This window comes from Carassius auratus, unplaced genomic scaffold (genome assembly GCF_003368295.1).
Source record: "Carassius auratus strain Wakin unplaced genomic scaffold, ASM336829v1 scaf_tig00214202, whole genome shotgun sequence".
Lineage (NCBI taxonomy): Eukaryota > Metazoa > Chordata > Actinopteri > Cypriniformes > Cyprinidae > Carassius > Carassius auratus.
Genome location: NW_020527555.1, coordinates 31,815 through 47,436, shown reverse-complemented (window position 1 = coordinate 47,436; position 15,622 = coordinate 31,815). Strand labels below are relative to the sequence as shown.

Genomic DNA, 15,622 nt, shown 5'->3' with positions numbered 1-15,622 from the left:
GAAATAATGAGTGGATTAAGCTTGGACTTTTGAATAACGAGAGGAAGAACATGGATAACTTTCTTGTCTGAGGATTGTGATGCATCACAGGCAGTCAGGTACAAGTTAGAGACACTACAGTTCTTTAAATTAGGTAAGACAAAACGTATTTTTAACAACAGGTTTATTGACTTGTAATTGCAATTTAAGGTGGAATATATGGCAATCGGGTCCAGTCGGGTCTGTGTCTTCCCGGCGGGTATGGGTCCAGCTTTTAAGTAATATACAGGTCCAGGTCTGGTCCTAGTAGGCATTTCTCGTATCTACACAGGTTCGGGTCCAGCATTTGAAATAACAGACGGGTCAAGGCGGTTCGGTGTAGTACATTATGTGTCTCTTTCGGGTTCCGGCACAAATTTTTGGACCCATGAAGACCTCTACCCCTAAACCTAATAACTGGTTGGGCCACCCTTAGCAGCAACAACTGCAATTAAGTGTTGCAATCAATCTATAAGCTACTTTAATTCATAGAAATAATTTAAGCAATTTAAAGCTCTTTTTTATACTAGATTCAACTTGAATCTCAATACTGTTAAACTGACTTTCAATTTTATGTTGAAATGGGTAAAATGCCACAGTGCATGTTAAATAGTCTAAATTAACTTATCTTGTAGAGGAATCTGAAGACCTTGATTGCATGTTACAATGAAACTAAAAATATAATTCGATTTTTTAAATGAACAATTCCTATATAAAATGGAACAGCAACCTTTATCAAACATTTTTAAATTGTCCACAGCTGAGCAACGTGGGAGACATTTTTTGCACCAGAAAAAAAAAGGAGAACGTGCATGCACAATTTTTAGGGGGGAGGAGGCTTTTTTGTTTCTTAAAGTAATTTTCAGATGCAATGGAAAAAAATCTGGATAAAAACATACACGAAACTTGTAGATAATTAACAACATAACCTAGAGTAGGCCCGCACGCTGTTGCCAAGTATACTATGTTCGTTTGCTGCATGTTTTTTTAAAAACACACTAAAAATAAATTAAGTTTATGAAAGGAAAAAATATGTCATGTATACATCGCATTTTATTACATTCAGAAATAATGACGGCAGGCCTAATAATGATATGATGTACCAGCAGGATATTTTTAGTTACCCTCACTTTACAACAAATCCTTTAAATTTAACTATCAGAACAGAACAAGAATTAAAAAAATATCATTCTAATGGATAAATTATAATTGCAATATATAATAATAATAATAATAATAATATAGGCTTAGCTATAAAAAAAAATAATAATATTAAAATTAAAATTAATACTTTGGGACAAATCCTAACGTTTCTATATTCGTGATGTTGCCCATTTGAAGCTTAACTATTATTCATGAGGTAAAATTTGCTTAGTTCACTCGTGTTTCAGTATCCCTGGAAAAAAAAATCATAATTAGCAATATGACAAAGTGTTATAAATATTTCTTTCTTTTACATTTTGATGCGTAGACTGTAGCCTAAGACTTTCCCACGTCTTGAAATTAATTCACTGTAAATTTTCTAATAGTTTTTAAGAATTTTAAGATGTTATTTTATAATGTTATTATTCTTTTACTTTGTCCTTCCATCTCTGTTTACAAACCAGTTTGCAATATGTTCCTTTGCACCACCTGGTGGCAGTTTCGCAAATGATTTTAACACGCGACTAACGTGTAGTTAACAGGTTGACGCCGCTGCCTTGCCAAAATGCCACACTGCGGTATTAACCATTCTGGTTGTCCACCTACTATATGCTCCTTTTACAAGATGTAAAATAAGTTGAACGAAATGACTGAACTGGTACACATATCGTTCGTGAATGATTTAGTAAATCTTGTTTGTGAATGAAATGACTGAACTGGTACACATGTGAAATTAACATTGAATGAAATTAACTGGTACATAGTTTATCTAGTTCGAGAGCGAAATGAATGAGAGTAAACCGGGTCAGTTGGCAATTTAGCATGTGAATCTCTCAAAACGCAGTTATAGGTACTGTGCACATATGCTTGTTTTCATATTTAGCATACAGAATATAACTCGACGTTTAATCCCCGATTTATGAATGTTAATAATATACGAACTGTCTGACCAAACAATTAAAATGCTAATTATGCAAGAAAACCCTGTGCTTTGGACTTTATATATTGAATACGATTATGCACACATTTTAATAAAGCCAAATCAGTTTTTGTAACAAGTGAATAACTGGTGGTAATAGTGTTAGACTTAGATTAATCATTAATCATTAATCATTCTGGTAGCCTCTGACGGCAGCATCAGTGAAAACAGGCAGAGACAATGGTAGCTTTAGCAACATTAGCCTTACAGAGAGCCAAGATGCTTTTTTGGATAACAAAATATGACTCGTGATGCTTGCTTTGTCCGGAGTCTGGACTTTTGTGCATAAAGTGTTAGTGTCAATCCCTCTTTCAGAAACAAACTTTGCACAACTCCAGCACTTAACTGACCCTTGTTTGTGCTAATAGGCTAATAGGGCAGACAGCATTACAACTGGGCAGGACTTTTCCCTAAATGACGTGTATATAGGGAGAAATCTGAAAAATCACTTGAAGAGACTGTTTATGATTTATTGAGATTATAAAAAAATTAGTGGATGGATTTTTACCATTATGGGCTGGTTGTTTTCACACAAACAGTTAATTAAAGTACCTTTTTTGCATTTTTTTAGCACCTTTAAAGGAGCCCAACATGGCCCCACCCCCTTTTTTGTGTGTTCCCAAGGGCAGGGTTTATGTAAATTTCAGGGTTTGTGATGTCACCAACCCAGGAAGAATCTTGTTGTAATTCCTACCAGCAGTTTGCTGTAGGCCTTAGTGAAGGTAGGTAGTGGAGCAGGTTGAGAGCGTTACATATTTGGGCACTGAGATTGACAAGCATCTACTGTATCTTTTACATAGTAGGCGAATAGTGTCTATAACAGGGGTCTGCAACCTTTTTGGCATGACCTGGCATTTTTTATTTTTCTGGTTAACCACTTTGCCAAAATGAAATCATGTCTTTTTCTGTGTTTGTCACCTCTATTTCAATCTCAATCATTTACTCATTGGTATGACAGAGACATTATGTGTGGGTCTTTTGAGGTAAAATAATAATTTCAGCATATTTACACACAATACAATTTAGATCATGTGAATGTGTGTATATTCATTGTTCAGTCTGTCCACAGCAATATATTCTGTGTCAAACCTCAGCTTTCACATCGGAGTACCTCTCCTCAACCTTGTTGATGTGTGTGTGTCTGCTTTTGTCTGTCAGTGTTTGTGTGTGCCTCTTGTGTGAGGAATCAATAGCTTATTATCAGATGAGAGTCCTGATCTGATCACAGATTCAATTAATATTCCCAAAATCACTTGATCATTCAGGTCCACATGTTAAAATTGAAACTATTTCAGATACTTTTTTTCTTGTCCTGCAGCTGTGAAATGGTGAAAGATGGCGACTGTTGAAGAACTGCTTCTGAAGTCACTGGAGGAATTGGTCAAAGATGATCTTAAGAAGTTTCAGTGGCACTTAAAGAAACATAAATGTATATCATCATCTGAAATGGAGGATGCAGATCGGTTAAAAACAGTGGATAAGCTGGTAACGTGTTTTGGACCAGAAGAAGCTGTGAAGATCACGGTCGGCATCCTGAGGAAGATCAGCAAGAATGATCTGGCTGAACAGCTGGAGAAAGAACACAAGCAAGGTGACATTTAACTCACTGTGACTGTAATACGAGCTGCAGACTGGCACTTGCATTCTGAGACTTGCACTCTCAGACACTTGCTTCGGCTAGTGACGTCACTTGCTGTCTTTATTTTTTATTTTGTTCTATTTATTGATAACTTTTTGTTTGAGAAACTCAACTTTTTACAACGGTAGTCAGGTGGTGAAGAAAAGAAAAAAGAAACTAAATTACAATGTCGCTTGCAATCGCTACTTGCACTCTCCGCTACCTGTGACGTCACTTGCAATTGACACAAATTGTGCATGTTGCCAGTGGTGACAAGACCCTGTGGTGGTGATTAAACAAAAGACTATGCGCAAGCGTTAATATTCTGCTGTTCTTGCCACGGATTTGCCAGTCTTGTCTTTTTCTTGCAGGACCCTGTACGTTATAGTACTAAATTAGGTTTAATCATTTAATCGCCACCACAGAGTCTTGTCTCCATTGGCAACACGCATGATTTGTGTTGATTGCAAGTGTCGCAGGTAGCAGAGACCTGGCTACTATTATAAAATGTTGGGAAATTCAAACACAAAGTAATAAAATTAAAATAAATAAATGAATAAAGACTCCCAAGTGATGTCACTAGCGGAAGTGCAAGTGTCTGAGAGTGCAAGTGCAAGTATGCAGCCAGACCCTCTTGCTTCGCTCTGCTGAAGTGTTTGTGTGGCTCATGTTTCCCAGTTTCCTCTCTCTCTCTCTCTCTCTCTGAGCGGATGTTGGGAGTGAAAGGGTGCAATTAACATGTGAGAGTGGAAGACAGCTACTGAAAGAATGAGTTTTTCTATCTTTTCACTGTCTTTTGCTGTTTATTTGACTTGGTTTTTCTGTTTGGTGAGCAACTTGCTAAACATTTTGACGTGCTGACTGAAAGCATCCCCTCGGAGCACTGCTCTATTGAAGTATGCACTATTGCGGTTGCTGAAATAGTTGGATATGCTAGTATTCTGTCTGCAGCTATAATGAAATAGCGCTATAATTATTTTTTTGGATAATGTGGAAAAAGTTAATGGCATTGTAGAGAATGGCATTGTCATTAATAATGTTTACTCCAGTAATGCCTTTGGTCCACTCGGCAAAAAGGATTACGATTTCAAATGCACCACCATTTATCAGAGATGATATTATTGAAAGAGAACTAAAGAGACAATGCAAGATTGTGTCTAAAATTAGAACGATTTCGCTAGGTTGCAGATCACCTCAGTCGAAGTATGTGGTATAATTTAGAAAGCAGACTTACATGATTTTAAATAATGAAAACGACAAGTTAAATTTAGCCATGAAATTTAGGAAGGGCACAGAGTCCGAGCATGTCCTGAGAAGCAAGATTTGGTGTTGCTTCAGAATGAGAATAGAAATAAAGAGAAGGCAAGTGAAGATAGAAATGACGTACAGAGACAGGAAACTGGTGAAGGATCAAGTGCGAAGGAAATACTGATATGGTAGAGGATGAAAGTTTTTTTAAAACACCTGCAATAAAATGAAAAATGAAGGAAAGAGGTCACGGGAAGAGAGCAAGGAAAGTAACTGCAGATGAAATGGTAGGGAAAGGTAACGAAAGTCCTGTGAATCAGATGGAATCAGATATAAGTAATGCTGATGAGTCTGCCCTAGAAAGTGAAAGTGAATCTTCAGGGTCTGTGAATTCAGTGTCACAAAAAAGATATGTTAGAAGTGCTTAAACACTTGAGAAAATCAGAAAATTCCTACAAATAAACAAAGGAATGAAAGGGGTGAAAGTGGAAGATTATTTCCCTGATTGTGAGCTGTTTAGTTCAGCCAGAATATTGATGAGAGAGAAGGATACAAATAGCTTCTCTGATCAAGAAATCTTCAGACTAAAGAAAAATGTACAGAAATTTAAATTGAAAATATTGAATGAGTTTAAATCTTTCTTGTGGGTTATTTGTGGCTGGCCTGCCCATGTCTGATATTGATTCCAAGACTGGGAACACTTAATATACAGTAGATAGACAAGCAAAATGGGTAATACTGACGCCACAGGGCCACAGCGTTAAATGGAGCATCGCGTTAGTTCAGTCAGGCCATGTTAGTCACGCTTGCATCAGCCGACAGTCAGCTGTTCCTGACGTGTACCAATCCAGTCTTGACACCTATCACATGCGGTCTATTTAGCTTGCAATTAAATTAAAATTAAATTTATGCATTTAGCAGACACCTTTATCCAAAGTGACTTACAGTGCATTCAGGCTATACATTTTTACCTATGATGTAATACATAATGTAATTACCTAATCAACTGATTGCAATTAACTGATTGTATTGCTGTTTGCAAATCAAACTGTTGCAGCTTGTTTCTGAACGTCTGAAATCTACATCTAAGATAAGTGAATGCTCTTTTAATTCATATCGCTGTGTATATTGCCTGGTGGTTAATATCATTTTGCATCGTTGCAGGAGCAAAATTTTAAGCATATTTGCAGCAGTATAGCAGCTAGAGCATGTAATCGCTGGAGGACACAGCAATAAGGCCATGAGAACAGGGTGAAATTAAACAATAATTCTCGTGCAGGCGTTTCAATTGGGGTTCGCTGTATTTAGCGGCGTAATCTCAATGTCACTGGTGTTTATTTCTAAGGTTGATGTCACATTAGTTGTGCGAGTGTGCGGTTGATTCAGATGAGAGTGCGGGACACAGCCTCCATGTGACCAGATCCAGCATCTAATCCAATATGGTGTTTACATGTGCTTTCGATTTTGGGACATTCTAAGTGGTCTTCGATGACATACAAATTACCAAAAAAAAAAAAAAACCACCCGCAGTTGCATTAATACTTTTAATAACTGCTCGCACTTGCTTGGACTAAACAGACTAATAATTGAACCTCTAGTGTTCATTCATGCACTCAGTCATGTGGCCAGAACACGATCACATACACACCATGGCCATCTTCTATCGTACCACACCAGTGGTGTAGTCGGGGCTATAAGCAAGTATACACTGTATGATTACTTTTTGCTCCGGCCATTTGCATATTACGACTTCTAAAGGTTCAGTATCTGCATATACCCTCAGTATACCCACTTGCTTGTTGTTTCGCAAAGCCTGTAATTTACTATCATGAATAATTTCCTCTTTAATTGTGTACCCTACAGTTGTGTGAAACTCGTGATTCTTTGTTGTAATTGGTGCATTATCAGTTCTGTCATTTCACATTTGCCTGCCCATCATCTACTGAGTGCACGTGTCCGCTGCAGTGAGAGAGCTCCGCTCAAATGTCATCGGGAGCACCATAACATTTCTGGACCGGTTGAGTTGAGAGCTGATCGCCGAAGCGAGGTAAACCTCCCCCACATTAGGCACTGTTTCTAAATTACACCAAACAGCAAAAAGCAAAAACTGCAAAAAAAATGTGTGAAACGGCACTACGCACTGCATCCGCGCACAAGAGAAGAGTCTCCTGCACAGTGTGGCGTTTGAGCAACAAAGTTATAAACCCCACAAGTCGCTTCATCCATTCAGATGTGACAGAGAATTATTGATATTGTAGTGTCGTGTGACATATGAGAACATTAAAGGTTCTGTAGAGATGCTGGCTGAAAACATCCACGATAATGTTAACTGCATGAAGAGGTAAACTGGAAAACTCCAACAGGCCTACATAGGCAGGAATAATGTAATGCAGCTCTGATATTAATTTCTGTACTTAATTGGAAAAATACAAAATTTCTCACAAAACTTTGCTAAACAATGAATCATTGATGTGATTAGATAGATACAAAGTAATCGGTTTAATACGTTTACATGGCAGGATTTTAATTTAGTTCGGTTTATAGAAGGTTATCCCACCCCTCTCAAACGATTACCATTTCGGTTTGGGGAATTTTATTCTGACTGAGGTGTTCATATGGAGCATTTTCATTCAGACTGGACTGTCATTCTAAGTTTCCGAAGAGTGTATGCTTCCCCTGCTGGACTACCACCCTCCATTATGCAATTTACAGGACTAATGCATATTTCATGCATTTTTTAAATCTGCATCTCCATAAAGTTAGTCAGCAGCAGGAAGCATGAAGTGCTCTAAAACTTCCTGGTATACGGCTGTGTTGACCTTGGACCTCAGAAAACACAGTGGACCAACACCAGCAGATGACATGGCACCCCAAACCATCACTGACTGTGGAAACTTTACACTGGACCTCAAGAATTGTGGATTGTGTGCCTCTTTTCTCTTCTTCCAGACTCTGGGACCCTGATTACCAAAGGAAAAGCGAAATTTACTTACCTAATCATATATTCAAACCTCTGTCTTTTATTTAAGATAATAAATGGTACTGCAGCTCCTCCCTTAAAAAAGTTTGTCCTACTGAGCTCAGAAAATACATCCAGGGCCACTAGGTCGACTGTTCGAGGTGAGTGTAGAATTCCTTTGTGTAAAACAGCATTTGGTACTTCAGCTTTCTCTAGTGTGGCCATCAGACAGTGGAATAAGCTGCCAACAGAATTTACCACATGTGGAAATTGTAACATTTTTCATCAGGTCAAAAAATGGCTTCTTTTAAAACAAACATGTTTACATCATTTATAATAATTGATGTGTATGTGTGAGTGTATTTGTAAAGGTATGTTGCGAACTGAATGAAAGTTGTTTTTTTTTTTTATATATATATATATATATACTGTTTTGGGATAATGCATTTCTTTTTTTGACATCAGCCTGTCCAGGGACTACAGGTGTAAATTAGCACAAGTGCTACAACCTGGTAAAATGCATATCTCCTTTTAAGGTTAATGTATATTTTACACTGTCCCTGTTTAAATAAATAAACAAATTTTTAAACAAATGTTTAAAGGAAAAGCGAAATTTACTTTCATCAGAGAACATAACTTGACCTCTCTGTTAATGAGCTTGGACACAGATCTCTGTGAACAGCCAGCCTCTTTTGCAATGACCTTTTTATTTGCTTACTCTCTAGCTAACAAGCTTGGTAGTGCTTAGTTGTAATTTAAAAAACTAAAGTCCAAATATTTTTATTCAACCACCTAGATAGATTACATCTGGTGAAAAAAGAAAGCAATGTTGTGATTTTCAGAACATGTTAACTACAGTAATTATCAAAGTGGGAACCAGCAGATGACATGGCACCCCAAACCATCACTGACTGTAGAAACTTTACACTGGACCTCAAGAAATGTGGATTGTGTGCCTCTCCTCTCTTCTTCCAGACTCTGGGACCCTGATTTCCAAAGGAAAAGCGAAATTTACTTTCATCAGAGAACATAACTTGACCTCTCTGTTAATGTGCTTGGACACAGATCTCTGTGAACAGCCAGCCTCTTTTGCAATGACCTTTTGTGTCTTGCCCTCCTTGTGCAAGGTGTTAATGGTTGTCTTTTGGACAACTGTCAAGTCAGCAGTCTTCCCCATGATTGTGTAGCCTACAGAACTAGACTGAGAGACCATTCAAAGGCATTTGCAATTGTTTTGAGTTAATTAGCTAATTGGAGTGTGGCGCCAGGAGTCTTCAATATTGAACCTTTTCACAGTATTCAAATTTTCTGAGATAGTGTTTTTGGGATTTTCCTTAGTTGTCTTTTATAATCATCAATTTAAGTCTGTGTGTAATGAATAAATATAATATACAAGTTTCACTTTTTTAATGGAATTAGTGAAATAAATAAACTATTTGATAATATTCTAAATTTATGACCAGCACCTGTAATTTTTTCCTCTCACAAAAAGTTTTAGCATGTTTTAAAAAATATGCAGCAAAGGAAAATAGGTGATTAATCCGTTAAAATTCAACTTGTACATGACTTTGCAGCACATTCACTTCATGTGCTCTGGCGCAGATCCACCTCTTGCGTGGCTCAGCTTTGGACGATTTAAAAAATTTTTATATAATGGTTGCTGTCCCAATTTATACAGGAATTGTTCATTTAAAAATAATTTTGCTAGTTCTAATTATATTGTTAACACAAGTTCATTTAGGCTATTTAACATGCACTGTGAGATTTTAGCCTTTTTTACTTATAAACTCCTTGAGATTTTAAAGTCAGTATTTAAATTCAAGTTTAAAAAAAGGTTGTAATTGCTTAAATAATTTCTATGAACTAATAATATGTTCATGTTTATTCTTGTAGAAAATAAGTATTTATTCTTTACAAAATAAGGGAAACAATAAGGGACAATCTGTAGTGTTTCATGTCCAGGTAAGCATGAGGAGTCAGATTCTAGAAGTTACATATTGAAAGATTTATTAGCATCAAAGGCCAAGAACAAACTCAGCCTGCATGCCACATGGTTGCTCACTTTGAATTGTTCTTCCACACTTTTTATTGGTACCTACTAGTAACCCATAGTGCCCTCTTCTGGTGAATCAGTAGTACAAGAACACAACATATTCCCCCATTACTTAAATCATATATTCCTCACTGAATCCACAATTTGAAGTTAACACAATAGTTCCACATTATTCACATTAAAGGATAAAAGGTCCATCTTAATGAACAATTTAGCAATACAACATGACTGATTCTTAATGTACCCTTGTAACAATGCACCACTAATACTAGTTACTTTTAAACCAAGTAACATAATCCTGCAGCCAACGTGGAGGTTGACTACACATGCTGAAACTCTTTCAGGAGCAGTTGAAGGATCTGCAGGAATATGAACTTGAATGGGTGAGTTTGACAGTTCCGTTTTAAACAACACTACAGAGGTAGATGAGGAACCTGAATGAAGGGGCAGGGCCACAAGTTAATTGTAAATAGAACATTCTATAGGTGCTAGGGTAGGAGATAAATGAGACACATGCCACTTTTTCCCATCTGACAACTGGTAAGTACATGAACCAATCTGGGGTGCGTTTCCCAAAACCATAGTTGCTAACCTGTTACCAACTTAGTTGGTTGGTAATGGGAAATAGCATTGCAACCAACAAAGTTGCTAACTTAGTTACTTATTTACCTTATTTACATAGGCTGAATATCTCTCCTTTTCAGAAACTCAGCAAAATCCACTGAACGGAAATGACCTCCATTGTCAGATACAAGGTACTGTGGATTTCCAAATCGACCAAAACAGATGTCAAAAACGTAACATTTTGAGTTGTGATTGAAGAAGTAAATTCCACTTCAGGCCACTTACTACGGTAGTCAGAGTTATCATATAATGACAATCCCAAGTAGCAGTTTTAAACGGGCCCACTATGTCAACAGCTACTTTTTCTGCAAAGGTGCAGCAGAAACAATAGCGGTTTTGTCAGAAGAAACACAAACTTGTCAGTTCTTCACCTTTTCCTTTCCCAAAGAATGAATACCTGGCCACCAGTAGAGTTCCCGAAGGTGCTGCTTTGTAAGCATAACTCCTTGATGGCCATCGTGAGCCAAATTCACCAAGATGTGTCATAGTGAAACAGGAACAAGAAGACGTGCTCCTCTGAATACATAGTTATTTCGAACAGTCAATTCATCACTTATTTGGAAATAGGGAAGTATATTTTTATTAACAGCCACTGACGAAGAAGGCCATCCAACCATCAATTTGTGCACATAACAAAGTCAATTCTGGACTTGATGCAGAGGCAGAAGCACACTCAGTTGAAGTTATAGCAAACATCTCAAGACAAAAATGCAAAAAATTCAGGTTCCTCTTCAGAAGCTTGCAGAGGCAATCGAGACAGACAGTCAACAGTACGATTTTGAGAACCATAATGGTAAACTACTTCATAGTTAAAACGTCAGAGTCATGATGCCCAACGTGCAATTCTCATTCCAGCACAATCTGAGGTCAGTCCATAGTTTGATGCATCAGTTGAAACCACAACTGGCAAATTAGGATCAAATAATGCCAAAGCAGAGCTTTTAAGCAGCAACTCTGTCACAGTGTTGAAACTTTTCTGAGCTTTTTCTAAACAACTGAAGCCAACTCCTTTCCTAATACAACCACGTAATGGCTCTACCACAGTGGCAGAATTTGGAATAAACTTGCTGTACCATGAGATTAATCCATGAAAGGAACGAAGCTGATGTGCATCTGTAGGAACTGGTCCATGAAGCATCGCATTAAGATGATCCTCGTTTGGATGAACACCTTATGACACTGACACTGTATGACTTATGACACTGACACTGTATGACCCAAAATGCATAGACTTACTGAATTGGCATTTTGGAGTATTAATTTGAAGTCCTGCACCCTGTAGGAGTTGAACAACTTCAAACAATATCATCGAGATAGTGGGCCACATTTGTCAATCCTTGCAGTACAGATAAGATTTTCTGGAATACAGAAGGTGCCGAAGCTAGGCCAAATGGTACATGGAAAACCAAAATAGGACTTCATGTGTTTTGAATGCAGTGAAATCACGACTTTCTTTATGTAAAAGAAGTTGAAATAAGCACTCTCCAAGTCAATTGTAGAGAAAACAATTGCTCCACATAGCTTAGACAACAATTCATCAATATGTGGCAGAGGATAACTGTCCGTAATCACAGCCTTGTTTGCTTCTCGCAGATCTACACACATGCGAATGCCTCCTGATTTTTTCTGCACTACTACAATTGGTGAATTTAACAGCATTAACTTACAATGAAGTATGTATTCCTCCAGGCAGACTGAATGTTTTTTTCCTGACTTGCTAAATGTTGGGCTCATGATAAATAAATTGTATTCACCTCAATCTGATTTAATAAAGTCAAACTCTGCGAGGGGAGCAGCTGCGGAGGATTCCACTTGGTCTTAAAGCCTTCCACAAACTTATTTGTTCACAAATAACAATGATTTTCATAAAATAATGATTAAATACCAGTTGATAACTTGTTATTAATATGGTCTTGTGAAAATAATAATATGGGCTGCGAGAAAATAATGAATGCAAAGAGTTGGTGAGTGCAGACATGTTTCAGCCCAGTAACATGACAAACACTCCGTTCCTCGCTGCCAACAAACAGACCGAATTCAGTTCAGCTGGACAGAGTTGGGTTTTTGGGGGTAGTTCTGTATAGCTTGTGGGGATCGAGATAAAGGTGTGAATCTCTTGGTCTTTCATATTGACAGTGACTTATGAGGGTTTAAAAATTGCAGAACAGGTTTAGCAAACAGACAGAATTCAGTTCAGCTGGACAGAGTTGGGTTTTTGGGGGTAGTTCTGTATAGCTTGTGGGGATCGAGATAAAGGTGTGAATCTCTTGGTCTTTCATATTGACAGTGACTTATGAGGGTTTAAAAATTGCTGAACAGGTTTAGCAAACAGACCGAATTCAGTTCAGCTGGAGAGAGTTGGGTTTTGGGGGTAGATCTGTATAGCTTGTGGGGGTCGAGATAAAGGTGTGAATCTCTTGGTCTTTCATATTGACAGTTTCTTATGAGTTTCAAACTTGCTGAACAGGTTTAGATAGGACTCGTCATATTGGTTATAGGACAACTTTGAAGAAAGGTTTTGATCCACTTCAAATATTGACTACCGTATGGAGCAATATAGTTCAAGTGATCGAGAGGGCACCTCCCTGTCATTAATGCGCATTAATAATTTTCGCACAAACACTTCAATATGAATTCACATTTTGCATAAGCATTACAACATATTTTTTTTTTACAAGATTTGTAATGAAGATAAAACAAATAAGAATAAATGCTGCACATCGCACTCAGCATCACACGCGCTGTGCAAAATTTGCACTCTAACATTTTACACACCTCCATTTTAATGCAGCTATATTATATGAAAACAAGTAGGGCTGGGCGATAAATCGTTTTTATCGATTAACTTCGAATGTGTAGTTTATATCGGTTTGTTGGAATGAAAACCAGGTTTTCTTTTTAACATCCACCGACGCTCAACTCAGGAATCAACCCTCCCCCATGCATCTGCCACAGAGACATGCTGCCGAGCAGAGTATGAGCAGAGCGGAGTGATTCTGACTGGAGCGAGGAGCTTTTTTAATAGTCTGAGTGTCATGGTTTTTACTCGCTCTAAGAGCCACCATCACAAGAACAATTCATGCCAACAGCCCGTTATATAGCTGCCGAGCAGAGTATGAGCAGAGCGGAGTGATTCTGGCTTGATCAGAAGGTTATAATGACTGCAATAGTCAAACGGGATGTTAAAGGCTAGTTCTATTTTCGGATTAAAGCATGATTTAAACAGATACAGATACAGAACAGTGCTACTACATTGTCAGTATAATTTTAAATCAGTATATTTTAAATGATTTTGAAATCTACTAAATTAATCGATCTGTCTAGATAAAATAACTGACGAAAATGTACTGTTAACTGAAAGCAGCATTTATAGATTTAATGCTGACAATGTTATTAGTTTGGCATGTGGTAGGTTAAGTTAACACAATAACCTAAGCCTCTGAGAACGAGTCAGTCTTTTGTTCGTTATCTGGCTCAGCTCTGTGTTCATCTTCAGTTCTCTCTTTACAGCAGTTCAGTCAGTATACTGTTTGAGTAAATGAATTACTCTGGGATATTGGTTTGTTTGAACTCGGAGGGAGTGTCAGCCACATTAAAAAAGTTAACAGCTTAAGTCATTTGTGGATCAATGCGTATTGGAGACCCAAACCATTTAAAATGATTCAGTTCGATTTGGTGAGCTTGTTCAAAAAGGTCTGGTTACATCGAATGATTTGTTTGCGAACCGGATATCACAAACTGCTTTGTTTTGAACTCTCACAACAGACATGGAAGAGAAGACAATGCTGAATAAAGTAATAGTTTTTGCTATTTTTGGACCAAAATGTATTTTCGATGCTTCAAAGTATTCTAACTAGCCCTCTGATGTCACATGGACTACATTGATGATGTTTTTCTTACCTTTCTGGACATGGACAGTATACCGTGCACACAGTTTCAACGGAGGGACTGAGAGCTCTCGGACTAAATCTAAAATATCTTAAACTGTGTTCCAAAGATAAACGGAGGTCTCTTGGGTTTGGAACGACATGAGGGTGAGTTATTAATGGCATAATTTAGATTTTTGGGTGAACTATCCCTTAAAGGAACCCCTTGTTCATGGAGCGAGAGGCAACATCATTTAATGGACATTGATGGTCATGAGCTAAGCAATGTTCAGGCAGTTGCATCTTTTTTGAGAGTTCAGTCTGTATGTCAGGTTGGAAAGATTATAGATTTGCTAATGCAAAGGTTGACAGTAGAAGAAAAAACACAGTTGAAGGAATATTATAATGGTAAGGTTGTTTCTGTTAATTTCAAAATTTTAATCACTCCGGATTTAAAGGACTTAAATGGTTATTTTTTGGACTTGGAAGGTCTGGAGGATGTAAACTTTCAAGATGCTCGAAGTAAATTGTTGTATAAATGCTGTGATAAGGTTTTGAATAAAACTTTTCCTAGGGAACGAAAAGGTACAGTATGGAGAGAAAAGTTGGGGTTGGAAGATGATGTAAAACCTGTATGGAGAATTGTTTATAAAACACCTTTGGAAAAGTGTACAGTTGATCTTCAGTGGAAGATACTGCATGGCATAGTTGTTGTTAATGCGTTTGTGAGTATTCTTAATTCTAATTTGTCTGACAAGTTCCCATTCTGTAAAAAAAGGGGAAACGATTTTTCACTGTTTTTTTAGAGTGTTCAAGATTGGAAGATTTGTTAAATATACTTAGCTTAATGTTCCTTAATGCTCCTGTTTCTCCTGGCGTTATAAACTCTCTCCACGCCAATTACTGAAACAAGAGACAGGTGTTGATCATTTCCGTCCAAACCACTCACTCACCGTTCGTCTTCTGATTCTCTCTCCAGTGTTGCTGCCTGTCCCAAATGGCCTGCCATAAGATTAGTATGAGCCGCATGAAGAAGCATTTCCCTGTGGCTCTTCGGAATGAACAACTGGGTTGTATTTACTTTTGTCCGAGCGTCTTGGGTCACTCAATACAA

General features: G+C 37.6%; 1 pseudogene; it reads left to right on the top strand.

Annotated features, from left to right (window-relative positions):
- The window catches only part of LOC113091487 (protein NLRC3-like), a 31,641-nt pseudogene that overhangs the window by 7,173 nt on the left and 8,846 nt on the right, over positions 1-15,622 (top strand).